Source organism: Scyliorhinus torazame, chromosome 8 (genome assembly GCF_047496885.1).
Source record: "Scyliorhinus torazame isolate Kashiwa2021f chromosome 8, sScyTor2.1, whole genome shotgun sequence".
Lineage (NCBI taxonomy): Eukaryota > Metazoa > Chordata > Chondrichthyes > Carcharhiniformes > Scyliorhinidae > Scyliorhinus > Scyliorhinus torazame.
The window spans coordinates 244665290-244682606 of NC_092714.1; the positions used below are offsets into that span (position 1 = coordinate 244665290).

Genomic DNA, 17317 nt, shown 5'->3' on the forward strand with positions numbered 1-17317 from the left:
TACTGACAGGAAGAGATCAAGGCACCATTTTTAAATGCTGCACTGATCTCTTGACCCCTCCCCCCACACCAGGGACACCCTAATGCCCTGATGCATAATCAATTACACTCAAGACAAAGTGATTTCGTAACTGAAGGCTTTAATCGACTAGAACTTGTTCCCTAGCAGTTTCGGTACAGAAAGTGAAGGCTGCTGGGACGGCACCGGTTCTTATACTCCGCCTGTCAGGGCAGAGCTATGTATCAATAGCCAATGGTAAACTCCTAGGTTTAACCAAAGGTCATCAGCCTCTTAGGTACAGCAATACCTGATAATCCCACATGCCCAAACTTAGTGATTAGAGGATCCTCAACCCCCCAATCACCCCATCTCATCTGGACACGGCACCCCTGGGCAAATTGGCTCCCAGAACAGGCAAACTGGCATCCAGGCATATTGGCACTGCCAGACTGGCACCCAGTAATGTAAGTTCATTCACAGCCATGTTTTCAAATCAGTCAAAAAAATTCAGCTCTGAAATAGTTTTAGCAAAGAAACATAAATTACTCCTCAGTACTCTTTAACTTAACCACACATTAAGAGTTAAGCAAGTTTGATTTAAAAATGTAATTGTTAATGTCGTTACCACCCAGCATAAATTTACATTACTATTTTGTTATTTACTTTTCAGGCCTTTGGCCTCACTTGGCATCACGTGCCTGCTCAGTTTGACATGCTGTTGGAAGTCCTGCAGTCCTACATTGAAGCCGTCTGACAGAGTAACCTATTGTAGCCAACAGAAAACCTGCTACCAGTGTCGCAACTAGCTAGGTGAGTGCAAATGAACTCCCTTGCCTGTGAAACCAACCACATCACCATTGTAAACGGACTTCTTCTCCCCCAAGCAACAACTTGGCAGTTGCCATGCACAGACGTGTACAAGTGATGATGAGAAAATGAAACAAGTAGTTTAGCGCTGCTGCTCCACTGAGCTTGGTCTGCTTCTGGGTCTTGAGGAATACTGTACAGGTATACCTAGTGAGATGTGACAAGAAAATAAGTGATCTAAATTCTACATTGTCTTTTTAAGCTGTTGGCACCATTCTTCACAAAATCTATGGAACTCTGTAAAATGCTGCATTTTGTGCCTATAATGGTGCTGTTACAGCAAGTGCTCTTAAGCCGAGGTAAGTGTAATCTTTTAGGTGCGTTGTCAATACAGCCAACACTGCTTATCATTGGTACTCACGTGAAAGGCCTGTGATTCACAATGGAAAATTTATTTGAATCTATAACCCTGACTGGAATATTTTTTCTTAAACTAGTATTTCAAAGAATTCCATTAAAAGCCCATTACTCACCCCCTTCCCTGACTACACCTGAAATATCCTGTCCTAATCAAGGACATGAAAGATATTGCTGGAACTCAATACTCCATGGGCGGGATTATCCGACCCTCCGCACCGAAATCGCGCTTGGCGCGGGGACGGAGAATTACCCAAAATAGGCTCCCACGCCGGCACGCGATTCTCCTGCGACCCGATTTCTCCACACTCGACGGGACGTGTGACCGCCGAGTTCCGCTGAGTCCCGCCGGCGTGGTTCACGCGTTGTCCCACCCGACGGGACCTTGGTGTTCTGGCTGCGGGGGCCATCCTGGTGGGGGGGAGCAGGGACGATCCGACTCTGGGGTGGGCCTCCACGGTGGCCAGGTCCGCGATCGGTGGCTACCGATCGGTGGGCGCACTCATTCCGGGGGGGGGGGCCTATGTTCCTCCGCGCCAGGCCCCTGTAAGGCTCCGACATGTTGCGCGGGGCCAGACGCGAAGATGGCCACCATGCGCATGCGCAGCCGCGTGGGCATAACTGCAGGGCCATGCCGGCAGCCAGAGCTGCGGGACCCATGCTGGGGCCCTGCTAGCCCCCTTGAAGACGGAGAATCACCCCGGACTGTCTAGGAAAAAGTCCGGAGTGATTCCCGCCTGTTTTCCGGCGGGCGTGGAGACTTAGTCCCCAGAAGGGAGAATCCTGCCCCATAAATCTGACCTGTTTGCACTTTTTTCTGGTTCAATGTACATTATAGTAGTAGTGCAATGTTATTTGTGATTCTCGCATTGACTGAACGTGCGACAAAGAACTCCTCACTTGCACTGTCACACTGATACTGTCCACAGAAAGTATTTAGTTTTGCCCAGTTTCTCTTTAGCTGAAATCCTCATGTGGCACCATACCTGAGAAATACAAAAGGCAATCACACTTCATTGAGATGCAAAGAATCCACTGAGCGACCTGTTTCTGCCTGAAATAGCCAGCACATTTAACACTGCAAGGGACAACTTTGTCATCAACAATAATGATAATGGCAAGTGGATTGCGCTATTTGCTGATTTCAATGTGGGTGGTTTAAATAGAGATTTTATATTAAATAATAGTGAAACTATTTTGTGCTTTTTTAATTAAACAAACTGTCAGGAACCCCCAAAGTTGCTCGGCGTGCTCTCTCATGCTGTCAAAGCATAACAGGTTGATTGATCAAACAACATCTGTGCAAGTGAAGCTAGCTTGCCAGCCACTTAACCATCTGTGGGGCGGCGAATGGGGAGATGGCACAACAAGCGTAATTCAACTACAAGAATATTCAGCTCCCAGTATGTGACATGAGGCGGATGGAGCAAAACATATCTGGTAAACTAGGCACAGGGATCAGAACCCTGAAGGTTGCCTGCCCAGAGAAGCTGGGTCAGGCAAAATGCCCAGTTGAGAAATGACAAATTGGAATTTACTTACATTGAAATCCATTTTTGCTGTCAATGTGAAATGCTGATAGTGGACAAATTAGCCTGCATTCCTTAATGCACTTAACCTACATTGATCTCATGACTTGTTGCAGTCAAACGATGGGAAAATGGTTGATGAACAGTCGACTAGGGCAAGGAATGCTACCAAAATCAACTAGAATGACGTGGATGGTGAAAAAATGGTCAAATAATGGACCACAAGGTTTGTGGCTTGGTTTCCACATTGAAAATTATTTGGATCTATCCTCGGAAATGGCAGAGCATAGAACATAGAACATAGAACAATACAGCACAGTACAGGCCCTTCGGCCCACGATGTTGCACCGAAACAAAAGCCATCTAACCTACACTATGCCATTATCATCCATATGTTTATCCAATAAACTTTTAAATGCCCTCAATGTTGGCGAGTTCACTACTGTAGCAGGTAGGGCATTCCACGGCCTCACTACTCTTTGCGTAAAGAACCTACCTCTGACCTCTGTCCTATATCTATTACCCCTCAGTTTAAAGTTATGTCCCCTCGTGCCAGCCATTTCCATCCGCGGGAGAAGGCTCTCACTGTCCACCCTATCCAACCCCCTGATCATTTTGTATGCCTCTATTAAGTCTCCTCTTAACCTTCTTCTCTCCAACGAAAACAACCTCAAGTCCATCAGCCTTTCCTCATAAGATTTTCCCTCCATACCAGGCAACATCCTGGTAAATCTCCTCTGCACCCGCTCCAAAGCCTCCACGTCCTTCCTATAATGCGGTGACCAGAACTGTACGCAATACTCCAAATGCGGCCGTACCAGAGTTCTGTACAGCTGCAACATGACCTCCCGACTCCGGAACTCAATCCCTCTACCAATAAAGGCCAACACTCCATCGTCCTTCTTCACAACCCTATCAACCTGGGTGGCAACTTTCAGGGATCTATGTACATGGACACCTAGATCCCTCTGCTCATCCACACTTTCAAGAACTTTACCATTAGCCAAATATTCTGCATTCCTGTTATTCCTTCCAAAGTGAATCACCTCACACTTCTCTACATTAAACTCCATTTGCCACCTCTCAGCCCAGCTCTGCAGCTTATCTATATCCCTCTGTAACCTGCTACATCCTTCCACACTATCGACAACACCACCGACTTTAGTATCGTCTGCAAATTTACTCACCCACCCTTCTGCGCCTTCCTCTAGGTCATTGATAAAAATGACAAACAGCAACGGCCCCAGAACAGATCCTTGTGGTACTCCACTTGTGACTGTACTCCATTCTGAACATTTCCCATCAACCACCACCCTCTGTCTTCTTTCAGCTAGCCAATTTCTGATCCACATCTCTAAATCACCCTCAATCCCCAGCCTCCGTATTTTCTGCAATAGCCTACCGTGGGGAACCTTATCAAACGCTTTGCTGAAATCCATATACACCACATCAACTGCTCTACCCTCATCTACCTGTTCAGTCACCTTCTCAAAGAACTCAATAAGGTTTGTGAGGCATGACCTACCCTTCACAAAGCCATGCTGACTATCCCTGATCATATTATTCCTATCTAGATGATTATAAATCTTGTCTCTTATAATCCCCTCCAAGACTTTACCCACTACAGACGTGAGGCTCACCGGTCTATAGTTGCCGGGGTTGTCTCTGCTCCCCTTTTTGAACAAAGGGACCACATTTGCTGTCCTCCAGTCCTCTGGCACTATTCCTGTAGCCAATGATGACATAAAAATCAAAGCCAAAGGTCCAGCAATCTCTTCCCTGGCCTCCCACAGAATCCTAGGATAAATCCCATCAGGTCCCGGGGACTTATCTATTTTCAGCCTGTCCAGAATTGCCAACACCTCTTCCCTACGTACCTCAATGCCATCTATTCTATTAGCCTGGGGCTCAGCATTCTACTCCACAACATTATCCTTTTCCTGAGTGAATACTGACGAAAAATATTCATTTAGTATCTCGCCTATCTCTTCAGACTCCACACACAATTTCCCATCCCTGTCCTTGACTGGTCCTACTCTTTCCCGAGTCATTCGCTTATTCCTGACATACCTATAGAAAGCTTTTGGGTTTTCCTTGATCCTTCCTGCCAAATACTTCTCATGTCCCCTCCTTGTTCGTCTTAGCTCTCTCTTTAGATCCTTCCTCGCTACCTTGTGACTATCCATCGCCCCAACCGAAACTTCACACCTCATCTTCACATAGGCCTCCTTCTTCCTCTTAACAAGAGATTCCACTTCCTTGGTAAACCACGGTTCCCTCGCTCAACGCCTTCCTCCCTGCCTGACCGGTACATACTTATCAAGAACACGCAGTAGCTGATCCTTGAACACGCCCCACTTATCCAGTGTGCCCAACACTTGCAGCCTACTTCTCCACCTTATCCCCCCCCAAGTCACGTCTAATGGCATCATAATTGCCCTTCCCCCAGCTATAACTCTTGCCCTGCGGTGTATACTTATCCCTTTCCATCATTAACGTAAACGTCACCGAATTGTGGTCACTGTCCCCAAAGTGCTCTCCTAACTCCAAATCCAACACCTGGCCTGGTTCATTACCCAAAACCAAATCCAACGTGGCCTCTCCTCTTGTTGGCCTGTCAACATAAAACCCTCCTGCACACACTGTACAAAAAACGATCCATCTATTGTACTCAAACTATATCTTTTCCAGTCAATATTTGGAAAGTTAAAGTCTCCCATAATAACTACCCTGTTACTTTCGCTCTTATCCAGAATCATCTTCGCCATCCTTTCCTCTACACCCCTAGAACTATTAGGAGGCCTATAAAAAAACTCCCAACAGGGTGACCTCTCCTTTCCTGTTTCTAACTTCAGCCCATACTACCTCGGAAGAAGAGTCCCCATCTAGCATCCTCTCCGCCACCGTAATACTGCTCTTGACTAGCAGCGCCACACCTCCCCCTCTTTTGCCTCCTTCTCTGAGCTTACTAAAACACCTAAACCCCGGAACCTGCAACATCCATTCCTGTCCCTGCTCTATCCATGTCTCCGAAATGGCCACAACATCGAAGTCCCAGGTACCAACCCATGCTGCCAGTTCCCCTACCTTGTTTCGTATACTCCTGGCATTGAAGTAGACACACTTCAAACCACCTACCTGAACACTGGCCCCCTCCTGCGACGTCAAATCTGTGCTCCTGACCTCTATACTCTCATCTCCCTTACCCTAAAACTACAATCCAGGTTCCCATGCCCCTGCTGCATTAGTTTAAACCCCCCCAAAGAGCACTACCAAATCTCCCCCCCAGGATATTTGTGCCCCTCAGGTTCAGATGTAGACCATCCTGTCTGTAGAGGTCCCACCTTCCCCAGAAAGAGCCCCAGTTATCCAGAAATCTGAATCCCTCCCGCCTGCACCATCCCTGTAGCCACGTGTTTAAATGCTCTCTCTCCCTATTCCTCATCTCACTATCACGTGGCACGGGCAACAACCCAGAGATAACAACTCTGTGTGTTCTAGCTCTGAGCTTCCATCCTAGCTCCCTGAAAGCCTGCCTGACATCCTTGTCCCCTTTCCTACCTATGTCGTTAGTGCCAATGTGGACCACGACTTGGGGCTGCTCCCCCTCCCCCCTAAGGACCCGGAAAACACGATCCGAGACATCACGTACCCTTGCACCTGGGAGGCAACATACCAAACGTGAGTCTCTCACGCTCCCACAAAATCTCCTATCTGTGCCCCTGACTATAGAGTCCCCAATTACTAATGCTCTGCTCCTCTCCCCCCTTCCCTTCTGAGCAACAGGGACAGACTCCGTGCCAGAGGCCCGTACCCCATGGCTTACCCCTGGTAAGTCCCCCCCCCCCCACAAGTATCCAAAGCGGTATACTTGTTTCTCAGGGGAACGACCGCAGGGGATCCCTGCACTGACTGCTTTTTCCCAGTCCCTCTTACAGTTACCCACCTATCTCCAATCTTTGGTGTAACTAATTCCCTGAAGCTGCTATCTATGACCCCTTCTGCCTCCCGAATGATCCGAAGTTCTTCCAACTCCAGCTCCAGTTCCCTAACTCGGTCTTGGAGGAGCTGGAGATGGCAGCACTTCCTGCAGGTAAAATCAGCAGGGACACTAACTGCATCCCTCGCCTCAAACATCCTGCAGGAGGAACATTGCACTCCCTTCCCTGCCATTCCTCTAACTTTCTACCAAGATCTGGCTAACAACTAAATTAAATTTTTTATAAAAAAAATAATAATAATATAATAAAATATGGTACTTACCTCAGACCAATGGGTTTTATTATTAGGTTCGAGGAGGAGGGCGGGTGGGAGACACTACACGTGTAGTGTCTCGGGTTTCCTCTCCACCAGAATTTATTGGTGAGGGTCTTCCCAGACGTCCGCGGGTCGACTTCCTGTTCCCGCCCAAAAAACTAATTTTTAAAAAAAAATTCTCAGCTCCTGCTGAAATTGACTAACCAGCCAGCTCCACTCCCGCCGAAATCGACTGGCCTGCCCCTGCAAAGACAAATGTTTTTAAAGGACAGACTTACCTCCCAGCAGCCACTTCCGCACTGCTCCCGCTGAAACTGACTCACCAGCTGGTCTCCCACCGAAATCGACTGGCCTGCCCCTGCAAAGACAAGTGCTTTTAAAGGACAGACTTACCTCCCAGCAGCCACTTCCGCACTGCTCCCGCTGAAACTGACTCACCAGCTGTTCTCCCGCCGAAATCGACTGGCCTGCCCCTGCAAAGACAAGTGCTTTTAAAGGACAGACGTACCTCCCAGCAGCCACTTCCGCACTGCTCCCGCTGAAACTGACTCACCAGCTGTTCTCACGCCGAAATTGACTGGCCTGCCCCTGCAAAGACAAGTGTTTTTAAAGGACAGACTTACCTCCCAGCAGCCACTTCCGCACTGCTCCCGCTGAAACTGACTCACCAGCTGTTCTCACGCCGAAATCGACTGGCCTGCCCCTGCAAAGACAAGTGCTTTTAAAGGACAGACTTACCTCCCAGCAGCCACTTCCGCACTGCTCCCGCTGAAACTGACTCACCAGCTGTTCTCACGCCGAAATCGACTGGCCTGCCCCTGCAAAGACAAGTGCTTTTAAAGGACAGACTTACCTCCCAGCAGCCACTTCCGCACTGCTCCCGCTGAAACTGACTCACCAGCTGTTCTCACGCCAAAATCGACTGGCCTGCCCCTGCAAAGACAAGTGTTATTAAAGGACAGACTTACCTCCCAGCAGCCACTTCCGCACTGCTCCTGCTGAAACTGACTCACCAGCTGTTCTCCCGCCGAAATCGACTGGCCTGCCCCTGCAAAGACAAGTGCTTTTAAAGGACAGACTTACCTCCCAGCCGCCACTTTCGCACTGCTCCCGCTGAAACTGACTCACCAGCTGTTCTCCTGCCGAAATCGACTGGCCTGCCCCTGCAAAGACAAGTGCTTTTAAAGGACAGACTTACCTCCCAGCAGCCACTTCTGCACTGCTCCCGCTGAAACTGACTCACCAGCTGTTCTCCCGCCGAAATCGACTGGCCTGCCCCTGCAAAGACAAGTGCTTTTAAAGGACAGACTTACCTCCCAGCAGCCACTTCTGCACTGCTCCCGCTGAAACTGACTCACCAGCTGTTCTCACGCCGAAATCAACTGGCCTGCCCCTGCAAAGACAAGTGCTTTTAAAGGACTGAAGCAACTGAATAGTTACTTTGCATGAGCCTTCACGGTCGAGGACACCAGTGGGGTACCAGAACTTCAGGAAAATCAGGGGCCAGAGGTGAGTGTAATGGCCATCACTATGGAGAAGGTTCTGGGGAAACGGAAAGGTTTGAAGGTGGACAAATCACCTGGACCGGATGGACTACATCCAAGGGTTCTAAAGGAGATAGCTGAGGAGATTGTGGAGGCATTGGTAGTGGTTGTTCAGGAATCACAGGAGTCAGGGATGGTCCCAGTGGACTGGAAAATGGCCAATGTAACACCCGTACTAGGAAGGGAGGAAGGCAGAAGATGGGACATTATAGACCGATTAGCCTGACTTTGGTCATTGGTAAAATTTTAGAGTCCATTATTGAAGAAGAGATTGCAGAGTACTTGGAAGTGCAAGAGAAAATAGGACTGAGTCAGCATGGCATTGTCAAGGGGAGGTCATGACTGAAAAATCTGATAGAGTTCTTTGAGGAGGTAACAGGGAAGTTAGACAATGGAGAACCAGTTGGTGTGATCTATTTAGATTTCCACAAGGCCTTTGACAAGGTGCCGTATAGGAGGCTGTTAAATAAGTTAGGAGCCCATGGTGTTAAGGGTAAAATCCTGGCATGGATAGAGGATTGGCTGACAGGCAGAAGGCAGAGAGTGGGGATGTTTTCTTTTCAGGATGGCAGCCGGTGACTACTGGTGTGCCTCAGGGGTCAGTGCTGGGACCACAACTTTTCACAATATACATTAACGGTCTGGAAGAAGGAACTGAGGGCAATGTTGCTAGGTTTGCAGATGATACAAAGATATGCAGAGGGACAGGTAGTATTGAGGAAGCAGGGGGGCTGCAGAAGGATTTGGAGAGGCTAGGACAGTGGGCAAAGAAGTGGCAGATGGAATACCATGTCAGTATAAAGGAACCTTGCCAATGGAGATTAGGCCACAAGTCACCATAAGACCATAAGAACATAAGACACATTGCACGTGACTTAGTTCTAACTCAAATAGGTTTCTTCAAAAACACTATTCATTTACACGATATGCGTAATAAGCTTCTAGGTAAGCATATTTTTCTCATGTGTAGACTAATCTATCTTTCCTCTTAATTTCTTGTACATGATTGCTGCAGTCACTGTAACATCATGATACACGTTACAATCTCATTACCCATAACTATTAATCCATTATTCTACTCTGTAGTTTATTTCTGGACATTTAGATTTTTATTTAATTTTGTGCTAGACAGAACTTTGAGAGATAAGGTGGTATAAATCATGGGCGGCACGGTGGTTAGCACTGCTGCCTCATAGCGCCAGGGACCCGGGTTCAATTCTGGCCTTGGGTGACTGGCTGTGTGGAGTTTCACTTCCTGCCCGTGTCTGCGTGGGTTTCCTCCCACTGTCCAAAGATGTGCAGGTTTGGTGGACTAGCCTTGCTAAAATTGTCCTATAGTGTCTAAAGATGTTTACGTTGGGTGGGGTTGCGGGAATGGTGGCCCGGGGGGGGGGGGGGGGGGGGGGGGGGGTGGTGGCTAGGTTAGGGTGCTCTTTCAGAGGGTCGGTGCAGAGCCGATGGGCCGTATGGCCTTCTTCTGCACTGTAGGGATTCTTCTGCACTGTAGGGATTCTATGAAATGAGGATTTTGGCAAGAAACGTTTATCTTGCTTTGGAGCTCTCGCACGTCGGATGAGCCAGTTATCACTCATGAGCAAACATGAGTAATGACTGGCAATCATGTTTCGCCAGTCAGAAGTGAAACATGCTGTTGGCGGTACTCAAGCTCTCGATCACCACTTTCAAATACAACAAAGTACTGCTCAATCACATGAGATTTGTCCTTTGACAGTAGGTCTAACTGAGCCATCTTATCTCGTCCGTTCCACCCCTCTGGATTCAATTATAACAACATATAAATCTGTCCTGACCAAAAAAATAAAGCAACAGGTATAATTGAAGTTCAAGATTTTTTGGGGGTACAAAGTGAAAATAGATTTGTTGGATCGAAAGCACACATTATGGGAATAATAATAACTATAAGCTGCTAAATGCATGGCTGGACTGTGGAGCTAAGTAAAACTGATGACTGAGGTAAGTGAATCTTGGCAAAGTACAATTGGGCATCCCGGATGTAGTGTGGTTAGGACATTAGTTTTCAATTAGTTCAAATACAACAGTTACTTACATAGGAATCAATTTGTAATTTGCGGCGCGATTCATCGATAACATTTCTAACTGTCATTTTGGGCGAATTAGGAAAGACGTTTCTCGTCGTTTTTTTGGGTGAGATTCATGCCGCTATTCAACCACGCTGTCATTTTTGGGGAGTTTGTCCCCGTCAGGCCCACACTGGGAGCTGAACCCACCGGTGAGACCCACTCCTCAGAGATCAGGCCGCCATTTTGAATAGATGCCCCGATCTCTAAGTGAGCTTGAGGATCCCCCCACCCACGGGCAATGTCACACCCCGTACATGTGGGCATTACCCCACACACCCCCAAGTAAGGACAACACGTTATGGGGTTACTGAGGGCTCATCCCCTTTACAGGCCTCCCCATGTCCCCTTTTGCCACCCCCACCTTTCAGGATCACCACCCTTAAGCACTCAGTCTTTATGCGACCTTTTCATAGCCACCCTTTACCCTCCCTCCACCTCATCTTTCGTACCCCCATCTTTCCCTCCTTTCATGGGCATGGATCCTTCAGGCTTGGAAGTCTGGGCCCCCCGGTACTGCCATCTTGGCAGTGTGCCTGCCAGCCTGGCAGTGCCACCCTGGCACCTTGGCAGTGCCAGACTGGCGGTACATGGTGCAAGGCTGGTAGTGCCAAGGTGCCTGGATGCCAGAGGGAAAGCCAGGGGGCCACCCTTATTCCCGACCACCCACAGGTCTTCAATGGCGTCGGTATCTCCCCCAGGTGCCATTTTTGTGCAGACTAGTGCTAAATGGCACTCAGTCCAGGCCTTGCTGGGGAGGCCATTAGTTCCCTGGGGAGGCCATTAGTTCCCTGGAGCCAGCAGAATGCAGCGCAGACATATTTAAATGAGCCCAACTCGGACGGGATCCACATTGCAACTCATAAGGTTCAGATGAATCTCGCGAGACATCTCCAGGGTCACAAATCTCTGAGAAGCCTCTCGTGGTGCTCTCTTTCTTTTAACTCTCCTTATTTTGAGAGTGACTTTTATCCTGCAATCAATTTTCATACACAAGTATAACTGAATATTTTGGGCCTAGCAATAGATGTTGTCATAATATACATCAGTACATTATGGTGCAATCACATACACACACTGATGGACATGCAGTAGGACCAACCAGCATACATAACACCGCAGCCAATCACCAGTGAGAGCACAAGCACTATAAAGACAGGGGACAGGAGAGTTCCCGCTCATTCTAGCAGCAGCCAGCTCAGAGCACAGAGCTCACAGCCTGCATCACAGACATTCACCATGTGCTGAGTGCATCACCGTAGCTAGTGATAGGAGAGGGTCCACAGTTAAACTGGTATTGCTTATACCCACGTTTACAGTATGTTAGCATAGTTGAACAGTTAATAAAATAGCGTTATACCACTTCCAGCATTGTTGGCTTGTTTGTAAACCAGAACACCCAACACGACAGATGTACCACTGAATCTCATTGACAGCTGGTCTTCAATGTATATCCTGTTTCACATACCAACTGCAGCCCTGACATTGCCTGCACACTCCTCATTAAAGAATGTCGGTTCCAATTTAATGCTGAAAAACACAAGGGTCATGGTGTTCGCATATAAAGCAGTTAATAGCTTTCAAGCTGCTTTTTACACCAAGTCACAAATAAAATAAATCCAACCTGACCTGCTTGCAAAATAGGCTGTCTTTCCGAAGGTTGATTTGAAAACTGAGCAAGGCCGAGCAAGTTGAATGTATCTTTAATTTGTGTCCATTTCATAAGGTTCTGAGCTTTTTCTGTTGTCCATTAATGCAGAAAAAGACCAATGTGTGCAAGCATTTTCTTTGCGCATTTATGCTGAATTTATGCAGTGGAAGGGTTTGTGTTGTTCAGTACAGTAACACTACAGACTAAGAGGAACTGAGAAAATCCAGAAAGTCATGCATTTTTAGTATAAGAGGAGTTCAACAACAGAGAAAGTTCAAAGTATTGGATGAATTCAGGGAAATATCTTGGGCGGGATTCTCCGACCTCCCGCCGGGTCGGAGAATCGCCGGGGGGCGGCGTGAATCCCGCCCCCGCCGGCTGCCAAATTCTCCAGTGCCGGGGTGTTGGCGGGGGCGGGAATCGCGCCGCGCCAGTCGGGGGCTGTTGGCAGCGCCCCCCCCGGAAATTCTCCAGCCCGCGATGGGCCAAGTGGCCGCCCGTTTTCGGCCGGTCCCGCCGGCGTATGGTACGACAGGTATTTACCGGCTGGACCTGGATCCGCGGGCGGCCTCCGGGGTCCTCGGGGGGGGGGGGGGGCCCTCCGGGGTCCGCGGAGGATTCCGCACCTTCCGGGCGGCCCGACGCCGGAGTGGTTCACGCCACTCCTCGGCACCGGGACCGCTCGCCCCGCCGGGTAGGGGAGAATCCCGTCCCTTATTTTGGCTATTTGGTTATTTTTGGTAAATAATAACTTTTAAAGTGTAGAATCTGTCTGAGAGCAGTAGTTATAAAATGTAACACAAAATAGGCAAGACCTTAATTATATTAGGGTAGATTTTCCTTTTCAGCCCCGAGATGGTACTCGAGGGAAAATTGACCATGAATTCTGGAACTCATATTTTTTATTCTATTCATTCTGGACATTCGGTTCCAATAGATTACTGACGAGGTAGCAGAAACTAAAACTATCCCATAATGTGATGTTACTCATAACTCATTCACAACCCAGAGGTTTAGCATCAGCATGAAACCAAAATATAACATCCATGCTAAACTTAAACTGTAAAATGGCTGTGAAAGCTCAAACTCCAAAGGAGAGGGAGATGCCCTCGCCTGGGTCAGATCCTGAATCCAGGCTCTGGCTGTATTTTGTGATAATTGCAATGTCAGTAGTTTGCACAGGCATGACAATTGTAGTCCATATGTACTCATTACACTTTGAAGCCAGGAGATAGTTCTGCATGAGTACTTGCATACATGCAAGTAATCATGCTTGCAGAGTGCAGGAGAGCATGCCAGGAGCAACATCAGGCATTCTGAAAAATTAGGTGTCGCCCTGGTGAAGCTACAACACAGGACTACTTGTGTGCCAGTCTGTGAGGAGTCTGCACGTCCTCCCCTTGTCCGTGTGGGTTTCCTCCGCGTGCTCCGGTTTCCTCCCACAAATCCCGAAAGACGTGCTGTTAGGTGAATTGGACATTCTGAATTCTCCCTCTGTCTGCCCGAACAGATGCTGGAATATGGCGACTAAGGGCTTTTCACAGTAACTTCATTGCAGTGTTAATGTAAGCCTACTTGTGACAATAAAGATTATCATTATTGAAAAAGCATAAGCAAGTAATAGAGCTAAGCGATTCCACAAAGAACGCATCAGATCTAAGCTCTGCAGTCCTGCCACATCCAGCTGTGAATGGTGGTGAACAATTAAACAACTCACTGGAGGAGGAGGCTCCATAAATATCCCCATCCTCATGATGGAGGAACCCAGCACATATGTGCAAAAGACAAGGCTGAGTCATTCGCAATAATCTTTAGCTAGAAGTGCCGAGTGGATGATCCATCTCGGTCTCCTCTGGATGTCCCCAGGGTCACAGATGTCAGTCTTTAGCCAATACATGATGTCAAGAAACAGCTGAAGGCACTGGATACTGCAAAGGCTATGGGCCATGACAATATCCCGGCAATAGTGCTGAAGACATGCTTCATAACTTACCGCATCCCGAGCCAAGCTGTTCCAGTACACTACAGCACTGGCATCTACCCGGCAAAAGAGCTGAATGCCAGAGGTGAGGTGAGAGTGACTGCCCTTGACATCAAGGCAGTATTTGACTGAGTATGGCATCAAGGAGCCCTAGCTAAACTGGAGTCAATGGGAATCAGAGGGGAAAACTCTCTGCTGTTTGGAGCCTTAACTAGCACAAAGGAAGATGGTTGTGGTGGTCGGAGGTCAATCATCTCAACTCCAGGACATCACTGAAGGAATTCCTCAGGGTAGTGTCTTAGGCCCAACCATCTTCAGCTACTTCATCACTGGCCTCCCTTCCATCATAAGATCAGCAGTAGGGATATTTGATGATGACTGCCCAACGTTCAGCACCATTTGCGACTCCTCAGATACTGAACGAGTCCATGTCCAAATGCAGTAAGATCTGGGCAATATCCAGGCTTGGGCTGACAAGTGGCAAGTTACATTCACGCCACAGATGTGCCAGGCAATGACCTTCTCCTCCTACAAGAGAGGATCTAACCACCGCCCCTTGACATTTTGTGGCATTTTCATCGCTGAATCTCCCACAATCGACATTTTGGGAGTTACCATTGATCAGAAACTGAACTGGACTAGCTACATTAATACTGTGGTTACCAGGACAGGTCAAAGGCTAGGAATCCTACGGCGAGTAACTCACCTCCTGACCCTCCAAAACCTATCCACCATCTACAAGACACAAGTCAGGAGTGTAATGGAACACTCTCTACTTGCCTGGATGAGTGCAGCTCCAACAACACTCAAGAAGCTCGATACCATCCAGGACAAAGCAGCCCACTTGATCTCTCCCCATTCCACAAACATTCAAACCCTCCACCACCAATGAACAGTGGCAGCTGTGTGTACCATCAACAAGATGCACTGCAGTAACTCACCTAGTTTCCTTAGACAAGACCTTCCAAACCCATGACCACGGCCATCTAGAGGGACACGAGCAGTAGATACCTGGGAACCCCACCACCTGGAGATTCCCCTCCAAGTCACTCACCACCCTAACTTCGAACGATATCACCGTTCCTTCACTGTCTCTGGGGCAACATTCTGGAACTCCCTCCCTAATGGCACAGTGGGTGTACCTACACCTCAAGGACTGTAGCGGTTCAAGAATGCAACTCACAACCAGCTTCTGAAGGGCAACTAGGGATGGGCAATAAATGCTGGCCTAACCAGCGACGCCCACTTCCCGTAAATGAATAATTTTTAAAAAATGCACAGAGCCTTTCTCCGCTGGTGGTAACAGTATGATGTTGGGAGACTTCAAAGTTTATAAACTACCTCGGAAATCTAAAGACTGATGAAGCATTTCATTACCGCAACCCCACATGGGAGTAAGGTTAAGTTTATTATGCTGCCAAGCACAAGTGGCATGAGATGTTCTCCTACAGGATCCCCCGTGTCATGTAGTCTCAGTGCTTTCAGCACACCTGCCTGTGATGTTATGCTGTTACTTTATTGTCATCATGTCTGTGATACACATCAACACAGACAAGTAGTCACCATAAGTTGGAGAGTTCAGATAATTAAATCACTTGGTTAGATGTGTGGGTCGTCCATTAACCAAATCTCCTGCCAAAAGCAGCTAATTTTCCTGTGTTTGTGACTTTGTTTTTTGTCACCTGCCAGCTGGTCTTCTTTATGAGAATTCCTGAGGATCATTCTTTATTATCCTTTACATTGCATGGCATCATTGTGAAGCTGCTTAAAGGTCCAAACATTTGAACAAACAACTTATTTGTCTTTTTCTGCAGACTCAAACTGTTTTTCTGTTTCTAAAATATACTCTTCAGTCCCTTACAGCCAATGATGTAATAATGTGAGAATACACCGCAAGGTCAGATTTCATAACTAACACATCTTCCTGTCACATACATAGTTCATTTGGGAGACAATAGTTAAGGTAAACAGCCATCACCTACCTTTACCATACTTTAACGAACAATCCCAAGCCGAACAAGGAATTACACTTCAGAATCGTGGACGAGCCCCCAATTTTATTAAGATCCAGACCAGACCTCAACAGTGGCTGGTATACTGGATCAAAACCCCAATATTTTAGTTTATTTGAAAGACTGTGCAGAAAGAAAGATTCACTCAAGGAGAGATTGCATGAAGAAATATTGGTTATTATTAAAATAAATTTATTAGAAATACAATATTAAACTTTTAACTTCACATCTGAAAAAGAACACCTTAACACAACTGTACAATTTCCCATTAAACAACAAGAAAATAAACATACAGCTCTTAATCCATTTTAAAATTAGCAGAGCATAGATTAATACTTGCAGTCCAGAACAGATTCTGGCTCTTGTTAGAACTCCTTCAGTCTCTGGCTGAATGTCTTCATATAGCTGCTTCAACTCACTTGTTTCATCCGCTTTCCTGTCTTCAGGACAAGAATCTTTTATTTTAAAATATTGGGTGAAATTCTCCCCCAACGGCGCGATGTCCGCCGACTGGCGCCAAAAACGGCGCCAATCAGACGGGCATCGCGCCGGCCCAAAGGTGCGGAATGCGCCGCATCTTTGGGGGCCGAGCCCCAACATTGAGGGGCTAGGCCGGCGCCGGAGGGATTTCCGCCTCGCCAGCTGGCGGAAATGGCGTTTGTTGCCCCGCCAGCTGGCGGAAATGGCGTTTGTTGCCCCGCCAGCTGGCGCGGAAATGCAGCGCATGCGCGGGAGCGTCTTCGGCTGCTGACAGTTTCTCGCGCATGCGCAGTGGGGAGAGTCACTTCCGCCTCCGCCATGGTGGAGACCGTGGCGGAGGCGGAAGGGAAAGAGTGCCCCCACGGCACAGGCCCCGCCCGCGGATCGGTGGGCCCCGATCGCGGGCCAGGCCACTGTGGGGGCACCCCCCGGGGTCAGATCGCCCCGCGCCCCCCCAGGACCCCGGAGCCCGCCCACGCCGCCTGGTCCCGCCGGTAAATACCAGCTTTGATTTACGCCGGCGGGACAGGCAATTTCTGG

The 17317-nt window shown here is 48.1% G+C and overlaps 1 protein-coding gene across 2 annotated transcripts in view; it reads left to right on the forward strand.

Annotated features, from left to right (window-relative positions):
* LOC140428497 (disks large-associated protein 4-like) overlaps nucleotides 1–17317 on the forward strand; it is a 730056-nt gene that overhangs the window by 191902 nt on the left and 520837 nt on the right. For both annotated transcript variants that reach the window (XM_072515044.1, XM_072515045.1), the window contains exon 2: nucleotides 671–810. The gene's annotated coding sequence lies outside the window, so the exon portion shown is untranslated. The remainder of the gene's footprint in view (nucleotides 1–670; nucleotides 811–17317) is intronic.